The 14,088-nt window shown below is 33.8% G+C and overlaps 1 pseudogene; it reads right to left on the reverse strand.

Annotated features, from left to right (window-relative positions):
* Positions 1-6,823: 6,823 nt before the first annotated feature.
* On the reverse strand, positions 6,824-13,093 carry LOC132152246 (ammonium transporter Rh type C 1-like; annotated as a pseudogene).
* Between the last annotated feature and the right edge of the window lie 995 nt (positions 13,094-14,088).

The following is a 14,088-nucleotide window of genomic DNA, read 5'->3' on the forward strand; positions in this document are numbered from 1 at the left end:
AAGCGACCCCTAGAGGATGCAGTTTGAAGTTCCCTCAAAAGGGAACTGTCTCAGGTTACGTATGTAACCATAGTTCCCTGAGTAGGAAACGAGACACTGCGTTCTCTAGCTCCCTGCCATGCTTCGGACACAAGCTTCAGACGAAGAAGATAATGACGTGCTCTCCCGGTGCTTATTGCAGTTGGTGTTTTCTCAATGTATGCTTCAGACACGGGTCACGACAAGGTGATCCCCAAAGCGACCCCTAGAGGATGCAGTGTCTCGTTCCCTACTCAGGGAACTATGGTTACATACGTAACCTGAGACAGTTTTTAAAGTTTTTGACAAGTGCAGGAAAAAAAACTGTATAGAGTCTATGCTTTGTTTTTTAATAAGAAAATGTTAGAAAAAAATTACTGATACACCATGGCGTGCTGTTTTCAAACTGAGAAATGATGTAAAACCTGAATGGAGATCATTATATAAGCCACAATTGTCTAAAAGGTTTGGTGATATACAGCGGAGAATTCTTTGTGCCATTGCGGTCAGCTCTTTTATTTCGGTGTTGAATCCAGAAGTTAATTCTGCTTGCCTTTTTTGTCTTCAAAGGGAGACTATTTTCATGCTTTTATGCATTGTTTTAGATTAGAAACTTTGTTTGTGAAATAAAAAAGGATTGTATCGTAGGCTTGATGAAATTTTTTGTATTCTCAGAAAAATTTTTTTTTACCTGTCCAACTGTTGAATTTCATTTTAGGGCAAGCAAAAATGGCTATTTATATTAACAGGAAAAGCAGAGTGGAACAAAAGGGTAGCGATGATGTGAACGTATGTTTTTTAACTTTGATAAAATCTAGAGTTTTGATTGATTTTCGGTTTTATAAAGCTCTGAGAGACCTTTCAAGATTTGAATTGATATGGGGTAGTCATGGTGCTTTGTGTGCAGTTTGTGAAGGTGATTTGTTTTTTTCTTTGTAATTTCATTATGTATTAATATCCTCTGTGTAATGTGTTGAATGTATTAAATAGTCAGTTTATTGTGAAGAGTTGCTGTTAAGAATTCTATAATAAAGTTTTTTTTTTTTTTTTTTTAAATCTCTCTCTCTCTCTCTCTCTCTCTCGTATATTAAATCACCTAGCTGGACTAACCATCCAAACTATTGGGTCACTGAAAACCATACATAGATGGCATATTATATATGCAGTGTTTATTCTGAAGCTACTCAGGTACTTGAAAGCCAATTCATCTAATATATAAATGTATGCATCTGTAGTATGCACATACATTTCAAAATCATTGACATCTGGCATACATCACCCTTTTTTGATGTTTAGCTGATGAAAAGAATTAGTCTTAAACTGAGATGCCAGCATGCAGATAGAGGTTATATCAGACTTTTTGATCATATAATGTAGTATATAGATGAAAGGCTTGTCAATTTAATTGAAGACTTCTTTTGAATTTTTGTGAACATAGAACTTTACCATTAAAGTATAAGCTAGAATAATTGTATTGTATTTATTTGCAGCAGATTTTAGAAGAACTGCAATATCTGGTCAAAATTCAACACCATCCATATTTCCAACCTATTGCTTTAGTACAAAGAAGTAAGTATTTCATTCAAATGTAATTTAACACAAATAAAAAAAGATATTGTGTGAATATTTGGTTTGTATTATTAAAAACAGGCCAGAAAGAAGCTTACCTTTTCACCCAACTTACGCACTGGATATGATTTGTGAGTCAACTGTGAAGAACCTGCACAACTCGTGTAAAAAAAACAAAACAAAAAAACAACAACAAACAAACCCTGACCAGGTGTTGTTAAAGACCAATGCAGCTGGGAATTGCTTGTGAAGCAAACAGCTCAGCTGGGGATAGGATTTCTGAACAAAAACCTGTCCGACTTGAACACTGCATTAATCTACAAATAATAATTGGTCCACATGCCCTCCTCATTTTGTGCTGTCAATACAAACCAAATATTCACACAATATCTTTTTTTATTTGTGTTAAATTACATTTGAATGAAATACTTACTTCTTTGTACTAAAGCAATAGGTTGGAAATATGGAGTTGAAATTTGACAAGATATTGCAGTTCTTCTAAAATCTGCTGCAAATAAATACAATACAATTATTCTAGCTTATACTTTAATGGTAAAGTTCTATGTTCACAAAAATTCAAAGGAAGTCTTCAATTAAATTGACAAGCCTTTCATCTATATACTACATTATATGATCAAACAGTCTGATATAACCTCTATCTGCATGCTGGCATCTCAGTTTAAGACTAATTCTTTTCATCAGCTAAACATAAAAAAAGGGTGATGTATGCCAGATGTCAATGATTTTGAAATGTATGTGCATGCTACAGATTCATACATTTATATATTAGATGAGTTGGCTTTCAAGTACCTGAGTAGCTTCAGAATAAACACTGCATACAGTATGTAATATGCCATCTATGTATGGTTTTCAGTGACCCAATAGCTCGGATGGTTAGTCCAGCTAGGTGATTTAATATACGAGAGAGAGAGAGAGATTTTTGAAAAAAAAAAAACTTTATTATACAATTCTTAACAGCAACTCATTTGGCTAATATACAACTTACCTGCATGTATGCATTAGTAACCCCACTCGAAAGGAAACTGTCTCAGGTTACGTATGTAACCATAGTGAATGACTTTGATCTGAAAAATTTGTAGGGACTTGGGTGGTGAAATGATTACCTTAGGCTACAGTGTAATGATGTATTTTGAATGTATTCAATGATTTCACTTTTGAGGAATTGGCTGTAAAAAAATGCAATCTATATAAAACGTTTACACCCCCCTGTTTAAGTAGCAGCTTTTTGAGGAAAATAATAATAATAATCCAAGTAATATTGTATACAGTCTAATTTTAATATAATACTGAAATCAATAAATTTCACAGAACCAATGTGGTTTTTTTTTTGTTTCATTATGTATTCTCAATATGCTGTTGCTTTAAAGGGATAGATCACACAAAAATGAAAATTATGCCATCATTTACTCACCCTCAAGTTGGAAGAAAAATGATGTCACTTTTACAAGAATAATCTGCGTGTATAACAAGCAATGACAAGGACAACAGATGGCATGCACAATGCTTAAATATCTTGTCAGAAGTTTCCAGGCTTGATTGGAGTTATTTTTATGTGCTGTAGGAATGCTAGTGAAACTATCACACAGATCTGAAAATAGATTTTGAAATAACCTAATAGCTGCATCAAATTTTCATTGAGCTGGCTGAAGATAAGACCAAGTCTTATATAAAATGTACAAATATGACTTCCTTTGAGTGGGGTTACTAATGCATACATGCAGGCAAGTTGTATATTAGCCAAATGAGTGAACTAAGAAACACGTCAGTTATTTGAATTATGATGTGTTGATCTATAAATAAAGGATAGTGTACAATCAGCTTTTCACTGCCAAATAAATACATACGTAGGCAAAAAATACGTTTGAATTAAATTATTTCAGAATTTTACCAGGAGTCTATATTATCATGAAGCTTTCTCTGTGAAAAAAGTCAAGCATTGACTGCATTGTGGTAGTGCATTGACTCTCTTTTTTTCTTCCAACTTGAGGGTGAGTAAATGATGACATGATTTTCATTTTTGTGTGATCTATCCCTTTAAAGCAACAGCATATTGAGAATACATATAATGAAACAAAAACACCCACATTGGTTCTGTGAAATTTATTAATTTCAGTATTATATTAAACTTAGAAAAGATTGTATACAATTTTACTTGGATTATTATTATTTTTTTCCTCAAAAAGCTGCTACTTAAACAGGGGGGTGTAAACGTTTTATATAGATTGCATTTTCTTTTACAGCCAATTCATCAAAAGTGAAATCATTGAATACATTCAAAATAAGTCATTACACTGTAGCCTAAGGTAATCATTTCACCACCCAAGTCCCTACAAATTTTTCAGATCAAAGTCATTCATTCATGAAGAAAAGGCTATTGCACATGTGCGATCATGGCACACACACACACACACACACACACACACACACACACACACACACACACACACACACACACACAAATAAATAAAATAAAAAGTTAACTTTCAATATTTACAAAAGTTGCATAAAATATTCAGCTAAACTAAAATTACTAAAAAACTAAAAAAATATTGTCTATAAACAACCCTCTGCTAGTGACGCTATCAGTTCTCAGGTAAGCAGTTTGCTATACAGTATTATCAGTACATTACATTGTAGAGCTGAGTGCTGTAATTGACCAATCAGAATAAGTATTCCAGAGAGCCATCTAATAAGGGAAAAATAAATGGCCCTGAGCATAAATGTTCACAGGTAAATGGCAATTTTAAGTAAGCCTTTAATAGGCATTTTAGTAAAGAAAATGTCCAGGAAAACTAGGCTGACACTGTTGGTAAACATTATGCATACATCCGCATATTTGCATAGATGATTGGAGCTCCCTAAAGTAATTGAGTTAGGTTTTTCCCCAGGCAACCCTGATTTGAATAACCAACACCAAAATCGTTTCATACTGAATGGGTAATGAAGCATTCTCATTTGTAGGAAAAACAAAAAGTTTATGTTTTTTGCTCGTCTTTAGGGAATGTGGGGGAGAGTTGAATGAGTGTGCCGAATAGAATGATTATTTTCTTAATTAACTTTTTGTTATGACAGGAGCTGAATTGGGAGCTCCATATCTAAATCATCTCATTACATCCGCCTCTTCACTCATTAACATATAAAAAAGATTCCCGTTTCGATGAAAAAGTTTGAATTCCACCCTCACCACAGTGTCATCATAGTCTGATTGACCTGATAGGCGGGAATCCCCTGAGTCTCTGCAAACACAAAGGCATGCAGTCGACACAGCTGGCTTCTAACAAGTTCGGTTTAAAAAAAAACAAAAACAAAAAAAAACCAAGGTGATTTCAAAGATAAACAAAATTATTTGTTTGATTGCATGCAGCCAGTTGCATAAACATAGCCACTTTCTTAAGACTGTGTCTTCTAGTGTAATCTAGTTTGACCAACTAGCAGTTAGTCAAGGGGTAACCAGTATTATTTTTCAGATTCATGTTAGACAAAGCTTTGCTTTTTATTTAACCAACTATTTTAAGACCACAACCGTGCTAATGCTTTTCAAAAATCCTACAATGTTCATCTGATTTTACTCATTACTATCATTATTCCAACAGCCTCATAGGAGCCTTATTATCCCACAAGCATCATAAGTCATTCAAAATCAATTAAAAATCTATGAAAATATTATTAATTGTTTATATAAAAACTTAAAGGACAACTTGGAAAAATCATCTAGGTATGGCAGCTGCTTTGATATACTGTGAAAAGTGTTGTTTTTCCAAACCATGTTTTTTTCACTGATATTTCACTGACACACTCAAGGTATTATGCACAATATACTGTTTAAGATATAAATAGATGGGCAAACATATAAATAAAACTATAGATCTCACTTAGTTAAACTTTATTCTAAGAGGAATGTGAAGCACAAAGGAAAGATGTGATTACAATATCAATTACTCATAACGCGTCTTTCCAATAAAGTGTTATGCAACAACCATGATTTTATTTTATTTTTTATTTCAAGAAAGTATAACATCAGGATTCAGCTCTAAACACATGCAACAACAAATCCATCATGCACTTGAGTATGTTTTCCTCATTATGTGGAAATGAGGTTAGGTTTTTGTATTTATGTGTGTGATGAATTCTTACCACAGCGTGGAGCTCTCTCTCCATCTAGCTGATTGTTCTCCTTTTCCAATAAGTAGTGAAAAGAGGCTCAGATGGATGTTCCTCATTTAAAAACACAGCTGGATTGCAGTCGCCCCCTGGACCACTGCTCTGAGACAAGAGTCTTTCATTCACAGCTGCTGAAAGACCTCTAAAATATTGCAAGGCTAACCGTGAAATTCAGGTGCATGGGATTTTGTCTTTACCAGTATGGGAATAAAAATATTGAACTAACCCCTTGTGTTGCAACTTTCAGCCCATTTACAGAACATTCAGTGATTTCTTCCCAAAATGAAAGACTTCATGGTTGCAGCTCTTTGGTTATTACGCATATTTTAATATTCATGTGCGCCTGTGTTAGCTTTGTGGTACATACAATGATGTAAACAAAGTCTGTTGGCTTCAGGATATCCTCTTCAACCATCCACAGAGGCTTTTGTTCATGTAATCCTCTTTACTCTCAGCAGTTACAAAACAAGGGACCACAAGCAGGTCTCATTGCGACTAGCATGTGTAGGTCTACAAGGAGGTATCTTAAGGAGAAGGACCCATCATTCTCACTCTGTATATCCTCATTTCAAGTTTACATAATAATTATAAATAATTACCCCATTTGTTTCCTCTGAAATAATTCAAATGAATGTTTATTATTTATACTAACCAAACACCCTATCTTCTGTACAGGGAGATCTCAATTCCATTTGCACTCGCAATATAGTTCTGTTTTCATAGTTTCCGTGCAACTATTTTTTTTTTCAAGCTTATTAAATTCTATAGTGTAAATATAATTGTTCTTCACAGTTTCAATTTTGCTAGTACTTATTTTTCTTTATTTAAAAATAGGAGTCCCCCTACAACCTAGATAATAAAAATGCCCCATATTCTGTTAGTATTGATACATGGTCTTGGTTATATTTATTTTTAGGGCCATCTAATGCACATAACTTATGGTTCTGACAACTCCAATTTTGAAAGAATTGTTTTTCTGTAAGTATGTTCTAAACTGACTGCTGATCTCCCAGATGATCATCTTACTCAGCTGCTTGGGGACCAATTCAACTTTTCACGACTGGATATACCTGCACAACCAGAACACATCTGCCTTAGGAACACATAATGCATGGATTACACTATAACTCATTTTTTCCTACTAAATGGCAGACAGTCTTGCGCAATGCATGGCAACTAGGTAGCTATATACAGAATAATACATCTGATATTGTCAAAAGGGGAGTGGCCAAAACGAAAAAAAAAATTTGTGTAAGATTTACTTTGAAACTATTTCCACTCAGAAATGTCAAATAAATGGTTTGCACACTTACAGTGTACTTTATTTAATTCTTTCAAATAAATGTCATAAACACTAATTTCTCTGGTGTTAAAAAAAGCCTACTAGTTATTTATTTATTTATTTTTTTTGCTAGACATCATCTAGAGAGATCTTATGCTAACGGGAATGATCATTTATTATTTTAACTGAACAGGACTTTTAGTCCTGCTCTTAACATACCAGACAGTAGGAAGTTTATTTTGCTCACAGAGAGTTCGTTAATAAAGAGGCCTCAGGCAAATATGCAAATTCACTTGTCGAAGCCAATCATGATGTAGCATCAACGTCCTTCAGTGCTAAAAAAAAAAAAAAAAAAAAAAAAAAAAAAAAATTATATATATATATATAGCATAAACAAGTCATTTGAACTTGTTCTGTTTCTTTATAGTGCTCACATATAATTATTTGTATTAGTAATGCACATTGTTTTGCATTAATTTACATTACAAACAATAATAAGAAAAAAATTTAAGAAGGGATAAAGAATTTATGTTCGGATTTGGCAATGGGGGGTCCTGGTCATTTCAAGGGGGGTCTCATGAAAACCAACCAAAAATACAGTGGACACAGCTTTTTGTATTAAACAACAAAAACAACACAGCATATCAACTAATTAATTAATCAATTGCAGTTTGCAAACAATACGCTCAAACTTTAAAGGGTTGGTTCACCCAAGAATTTAAATTATGTCATTAATCACTCACCCTCATGTCGTTCCAAACCAGTAAGACCTCCGTTTATCTTCAGAACACAGTTTAAGATATTTTAGATTTAGTCCGAGAGCTCTCAGTCCCTCCATTGAAACTGTGTGTATGGTATACTGTCCATGTCCAGAAAGGACAAGAATGCATTTAACCTGCAGTTACAAATGCATGAATAATGTTTTGATATACAAGACATAAAATGTTGAATACTCATTTGAAATGATAAGAAATTAATTATTTAAAAAAATCAAAAGATACTTTAAATGTGAAATTAAAATGGCCAGTATGTGTCAGCAAGTCACTGTTAATAAGTGAGTCATTGCGATTGAACCAAATCATTTAAACGGTTGATTCATTCAGGAACGAAACACTGTCACGTTGCTCAGAGACGCAAAACTGTGCTTTGGTGGCTGTGTTTGGAATTATTTTCTGTTGTAGAAATAGAGCTAAAAAAGGCAATATGGTGTCTAAAACGCAAGTCTCTTAAGGTGAGAACACTGTTTTTTCAAGCACCTGTCAATTTTGAGATTTTGTGCTTTTTGGTTTTTCATAAAGTGCTTTTTCAAACTAGTGCAAGGAAAACATCCAAAAGACACTGTTAAGTGTTTCTTTTATAGCACTTTATCTGTTTGTGTCAATAGATTTCAATTACAATACATATTTTTAAAGGCGTTTTCTCAAAATGAGTTTTTTCTTCAACACTGAGCCATAAATCTCCACTTCAGTAGCACTTACACACACCAAACTTGACATTTTTATTCCTGTCTATATTCTGAAGGTTTTTACAGAGGGATTTGTTCATTTATATTTTCCTTGATTATATACAACATTTTATTCCCCCCAAAATTGTGAAAATATATTGTTTTCTGGCTGTTCAAAGTATTTTCTGAATTATGTAGTGACAAAAAAAGATAACCAGAATTCCCTCTGTAAAAACATTTGACTCTAATATGTCAAAAAAATTAAACAAAAAATTTGAAACTGACTTCATCTAGTGTTCAGATTTTTGTACTAGACATTTATGCAAATTAGCACATATTTCATTAAATAATGCCTCATTTGCATATTTAAACATAACATTTTTGAAAACTTGTAATACAAAAAATGTTTGCAATAATCAATGTAATCAATCAACTGGGTAAGTAAGTTGTTAACTATTAGTTATTTTTTTTGCCCTATTCACCTGCAGTGTCTCGCCTTAATTAACTTGTTTACTGAACTGTTATATGTATGTATATATTCATGATCATTTTTGGAGGAAAAGACGGCCTTATTTGTGTGATTTTGATTTAATATATGAAGTTATATAAATATGTGAATTTTCTGCCCCTATATCTTCAATTTTGTGATCATTCTAAATGCATTTTAGGAGACTGAATCACACAGTGAAAGAACGCACTATAAATGCGCGCGCACATCATTAAAACAAAAAACATGATATTATCGCAGATGATATATATAGCACACTCCTCACCACTGTCTTTTTGGCTAATTTGTGCAAAACCTCTTGCTAAAATGTCAAAGCTTCATTTTAACCACCAATGCAACGATGCAATTATTTAGCTTACCTCTACATTCTTGCGAAGGGTTGATGTCTTGTCGAGATTTTATAAGCTGCTAGTTTGGTCTTCCTAGGCAAGTACAGCTTACACTGCATAATAGAGCATACATATGGGCAGGGGTTCACTTCATTCCCTTCGAGTTCAACTTCAGAATATGACGGGGTTTCGTTTTCAGCGGTGTCTGCACCACTAACGCCTGTTTTGTCCATCTGCATCTTTCTTGTGATTTTAGCGCCAGTTTGCCCTCCTGCCCATTATTTACTGACATAGTTTCCAGGGAGAAATTATTATTATTTTTTTTTTTACTCAGTAATTATTGTGTTTTAAAATGTAGCGAAGTACAATACTTTAAACAAAATATACTTAAGTAAAAGTAAAATTACATTTTTAAAAAATTACTTTAAAAAGTATTAGTACACAAAAAAGCTACTCAATTACAGTAACGCGAGTAAATGTAATTCGTTACTTTCCACCTCTGCATTTAGGATTGATTTTAAAGTACTTTTACTCGTATATAAGTCACTAAATGACCTAGGACCGAAATATATTGCAGATATGCTCAATGAATATAAACCTAACAGACCACTCAGATCATTAGGATCGAGTCAGTTAGAAATACCAAGGGTTCACACATAACAAGGGGAGTCCTCCTTTAGTTACTATGCCGTCCGCAGTTGGAATCAGCTTCCAGAAGAGATCAGATGTGCTAAAACACTAGTCACATTTAAATCTAGACTTAAAACTCATCTGTTTAGCTGTGCATTAATTGAATGAGCACTGTGCAATGTCCGAACTGATTGCAATATATATTTTCACTGTTTTTTTTATTTAATTTTACGTAAAATCATTTTCTAACTGTTTTAAATTCATTTTAAATAAGTACAGTTTTAATAATTGTAAAAGTTTTAAAATTGCTTATTTTATTCTTGTTATTATTTTTCTTCATTACTATTTTACTTTCTTTTATGTAAAGCACTTTGAATTACCATTGTGTACGAAATGTGCTATATAAATAAACTTGCCTTGCCTTGCCTTGCCTTCTTGTCCATAAACTGTTCACTGGTAGAAGCTGCAGTAATTGTTCCAACAATACCACCTATAACTCCAGGCATTGCAAGGCTGTTAAGGAAACAAATATAAATTTATTATGGTTACAAAAATGTTTATACTATCTTCAGTTAAATGGTTAAAACCATTCCACATATAGTAGCAATACACAAAATGCTTATTGTACTTCAATATGTCTTTTTTTTTATTGAGCATTTTCAGTACTACACAAAAAAAGTAAAACTAACAGTCAGAAAGAGATATCCAAATGTGGAAACAATGCCTGAACAGAATCCCACTATTAGAGAGCCGTATGGTGTAATCATGAACTCTGAAGCTGTTCCCATTGCAACACCACCAGCCAAGGTAGCATTCTGAATATGTACCTCAATAATGTCAAGAAATTTGAATGGTTATTTTATGAAAAATAAATAAATCAATAAATCAACTCAAAATGTCACCAGAGATTTGGTTACCATGTCGAGCTTTCCATTATTCTGTGAGATACTTGAAATGGCAAAGGTAGTGAGAACTGATGAAGCCAGTGCGAGGTAGGTATTTATAACAGCTCTGTGCTGGCCATCTCCATGATCTGGAATAGCAGAATTAAAACTGGGCCAGTACATCCAAAGAAAGAGAGTACCTGTTAAAGGAAGTGGGACAGAAAATATGAATAATTCTGAATATTCTGATAACCTATTGGGTACAAGAGGCATAGGCCCCTGGGGTGAAGGACACTTTTGATAATATTTTATTCCAAAACACTAAATTAGCAACAAGCTATTACACACCACTTTTCATCATTGCCAAAAGGGTCAAATTTGATTCAATCGCTAACTTAATAATTTTTAAAATGTCGCACATGTAATTAATGTTTTTTTTTTTTAAGAAACAGACCTGTAAAATTTTCTTGAAGGTGATTGATTAAATTAGAAATAAAATTTGAAAAAAGAAGAAAAAAAAAAAGAAGGAAAAAGGGCAGAGGAGGAAAATGCAGAATGCCTGTAATGTAATAAATTATTTTACATAAATGGGGGTTAATCTTACGTTAGTTAAGAGGCTTTGAAATGACAAAACATGATTAAATAGAAATTTAGAAAATTGCACAGTTTTATAAAGTGGTTATTGAATAAATATGTACTTAAAAACGTTGCAAAATCAATACCCCTCCTAGAGCATTTTAAATTATTATAATTTTTTTCTTTTTCCATAATCATTTTCACAAAAATGGTTGAGCTGTTTGTATGGGGGGCTTTTGTCATGCACTATTTGATGCAACAGGGGAAAGCTGCAAGAGAGATTCTTTCACTACTCACCAATCATTGCAAACACATCGGAGTGGTAAACAGATTCTTGTAAATGCCTGCTTTGAGATAGCAATGGTCGATATAAGACCCAAGATATGGTCAAACCATAATCTGCTTCAAAAGTGTAGATGACCATGGAACCACCAGCACTTTCGCCTATGCATGTATGAGATAATAAAAAATGGCAAATTCCTTCTATGATTTTGGTAACTATTAGAAAATAGGTGGATTCAAACTAACATGTAGGAGTTCAATAATGATATACTCCTCAAAAGCAAAAAGGGTGACTCCAAACAGAGTAAGAACCATGACCTGCACTGGGCTGACTTTTCCAAGACAAGCGCCATAAGCAATGAGACAGCTGGCCATGCAGAAATCTGCATTAATGAGGCTGATTGAAAAATTACAGTTAATTTTTTTAGATACAGATTAAGGATGTAAATATTAAGCATTGCTTCAAAATTGGAACATGGAATCACATGGAATGTTCTGTATCCTGTAGAAAGCATGTCAGTCAAGTGAGCTGTAGGGTAAATGAAGTCTAATCACGAAGGTGCACATTCCAGTGATGTTTTGTAATGTCAATAAGTATATTATAAAAAATCAATTACTTCTCAACCCCAATTTTTATCTTCCAGTCATTTTCGTCAAGGTGATTAAACCAGCCTTGCATCAGCAGAGCCCACTGAATACCAAAAGCTGCGATGAAAAAATTTAAACCAACTCCACCAAAACAATAACGCTTCAGAAAGGTCATTAGAAATCCAAAACCAACAAAAATTACCACATGCACATCCTGAAAACCTGTGGTAACAGGAGGAAAGAAAGTATAGAATGTTAGTCCTTAATATATGATTTAGAGGAGATTAAACAACGCTATAGCAGTAAATTCACCAGACGTCAGCAAAACATTTAGATATGTTAGTTACTCACTTGGATATCTATAGTAAAAGTCATTCTCTAAATCTGTGGAAATATTTTTCTTTCTTCTGTGTTCGATCCAGTGGGTGTCAGACTCCTCATCATAACGGATGAACACGCCAAACAGGATAATCATAGCAATCTGCCAGACAAAGCAGACTGCTGGGAGACTGATTCGTATATTGGTGTTTTTGGCCATTTTAAGTCTTGAAAATTTTCCTGAAGAGAAGTTCAGGAGATGACAGTGAAATTCCTTTCTTCTTAATTTGGTCGATTGCTTTAAATAGGAACATGTGACTCATCTTTTGCCATAAAGATTTTATAGTAAGGTCTGGAGGTGTGTCATTACATCATCAAGTAGCCACTCCTACAAAGGACATATAGTACACACACATACTCATGCCAAAAATTATGTTGATTGTTGAGCAAAAGGATCTGACAATATATGGGTTCTTGTGCATAATGTATTGCAAAAAATATTTTCCAAAAGTTTACTTGTTCTCGTAGTTTCCCTCTTGCATGATGTGTGGGTTACTTCTTTGTAGGCTTAACATTGTTGTCACTGATGCTCAGACAAAAAGCCTCTGTAGCATCAAGGCTTATCCCCTCACGTTTATGTCAAGCATGTGCAGTATGTGCAACATTTATATTATGGTAGACTATGTGCAATATTAAGGGTAACTGTTCTCAAAAAAGCATGCTAACGTGACAAACCATCATTTCTCATCTTGACTTACTAGATCTTATTTATGTCATACCATACCATACCATCAGTAAATAAGTACTCATCAATAAAAATAGCAGCTATAAAATCAATAATACAATCATGACCTTCCAGTGATCAATAGTTAGTATAATTTGTGTTTTATTTATTTATGTAAAATAGTTTGTAGTCAAGGGAAGAAGGAGGCGGGAACCGGTGAACATTCAAACTAAACTTTAATAATAAAATAAACACAAAATTGCACAACAGTCCCTCACGGACATGAACAGAACCAAAACATAGAATAAAGTCCAGGCCTGGTCCTCTCTCATCTTGCACTGTCGTCACTCCTCCTTTTATCCTTCCGGAGCTCCTCTGTGGGACTCAAGACCAGTGAGTGGCGAAGGTGTCGCACATTATCATTAACACCACCGGCCTCAATCGGTTCCCACAGCTCTCAACCCTTCCCTCTCATCAATTTTTTTTTTTTTTATGGTATTTGTTATGATGATATACGATGTCTGGTTGTAGCAAACAGTTAGTAACTGATCATATTTCTATTCCTAAAATAAATTTGTTACCTGTAATCTTACCTGAATGGCTACAAAATGTTTCCCCTGAAGGTGACTTATCTGATTGTAAATAATGTTTCCCCAGAAGGTTTACAAAAAGACACAGAACCTACCTACCTACTAACCTAGCCTGCCCGCGTCCTCAACTCCCCTCAACTGGCACGTCAATGTTTACGAATAGA

This window comes from Carassius carassius, chromosome 10 (genome assembly GCF_963082965.1).
Source record: "Carassius carassius chromosome 10, fCarCar2.1, whole genome shotgun sequence".
NCBI classification, from domain to species: Eukaryota; Metazoa; Chordata; class Actinopteri; order Cypriniformes; family Cyprinidae; genus Carassius; species Carassius carassius.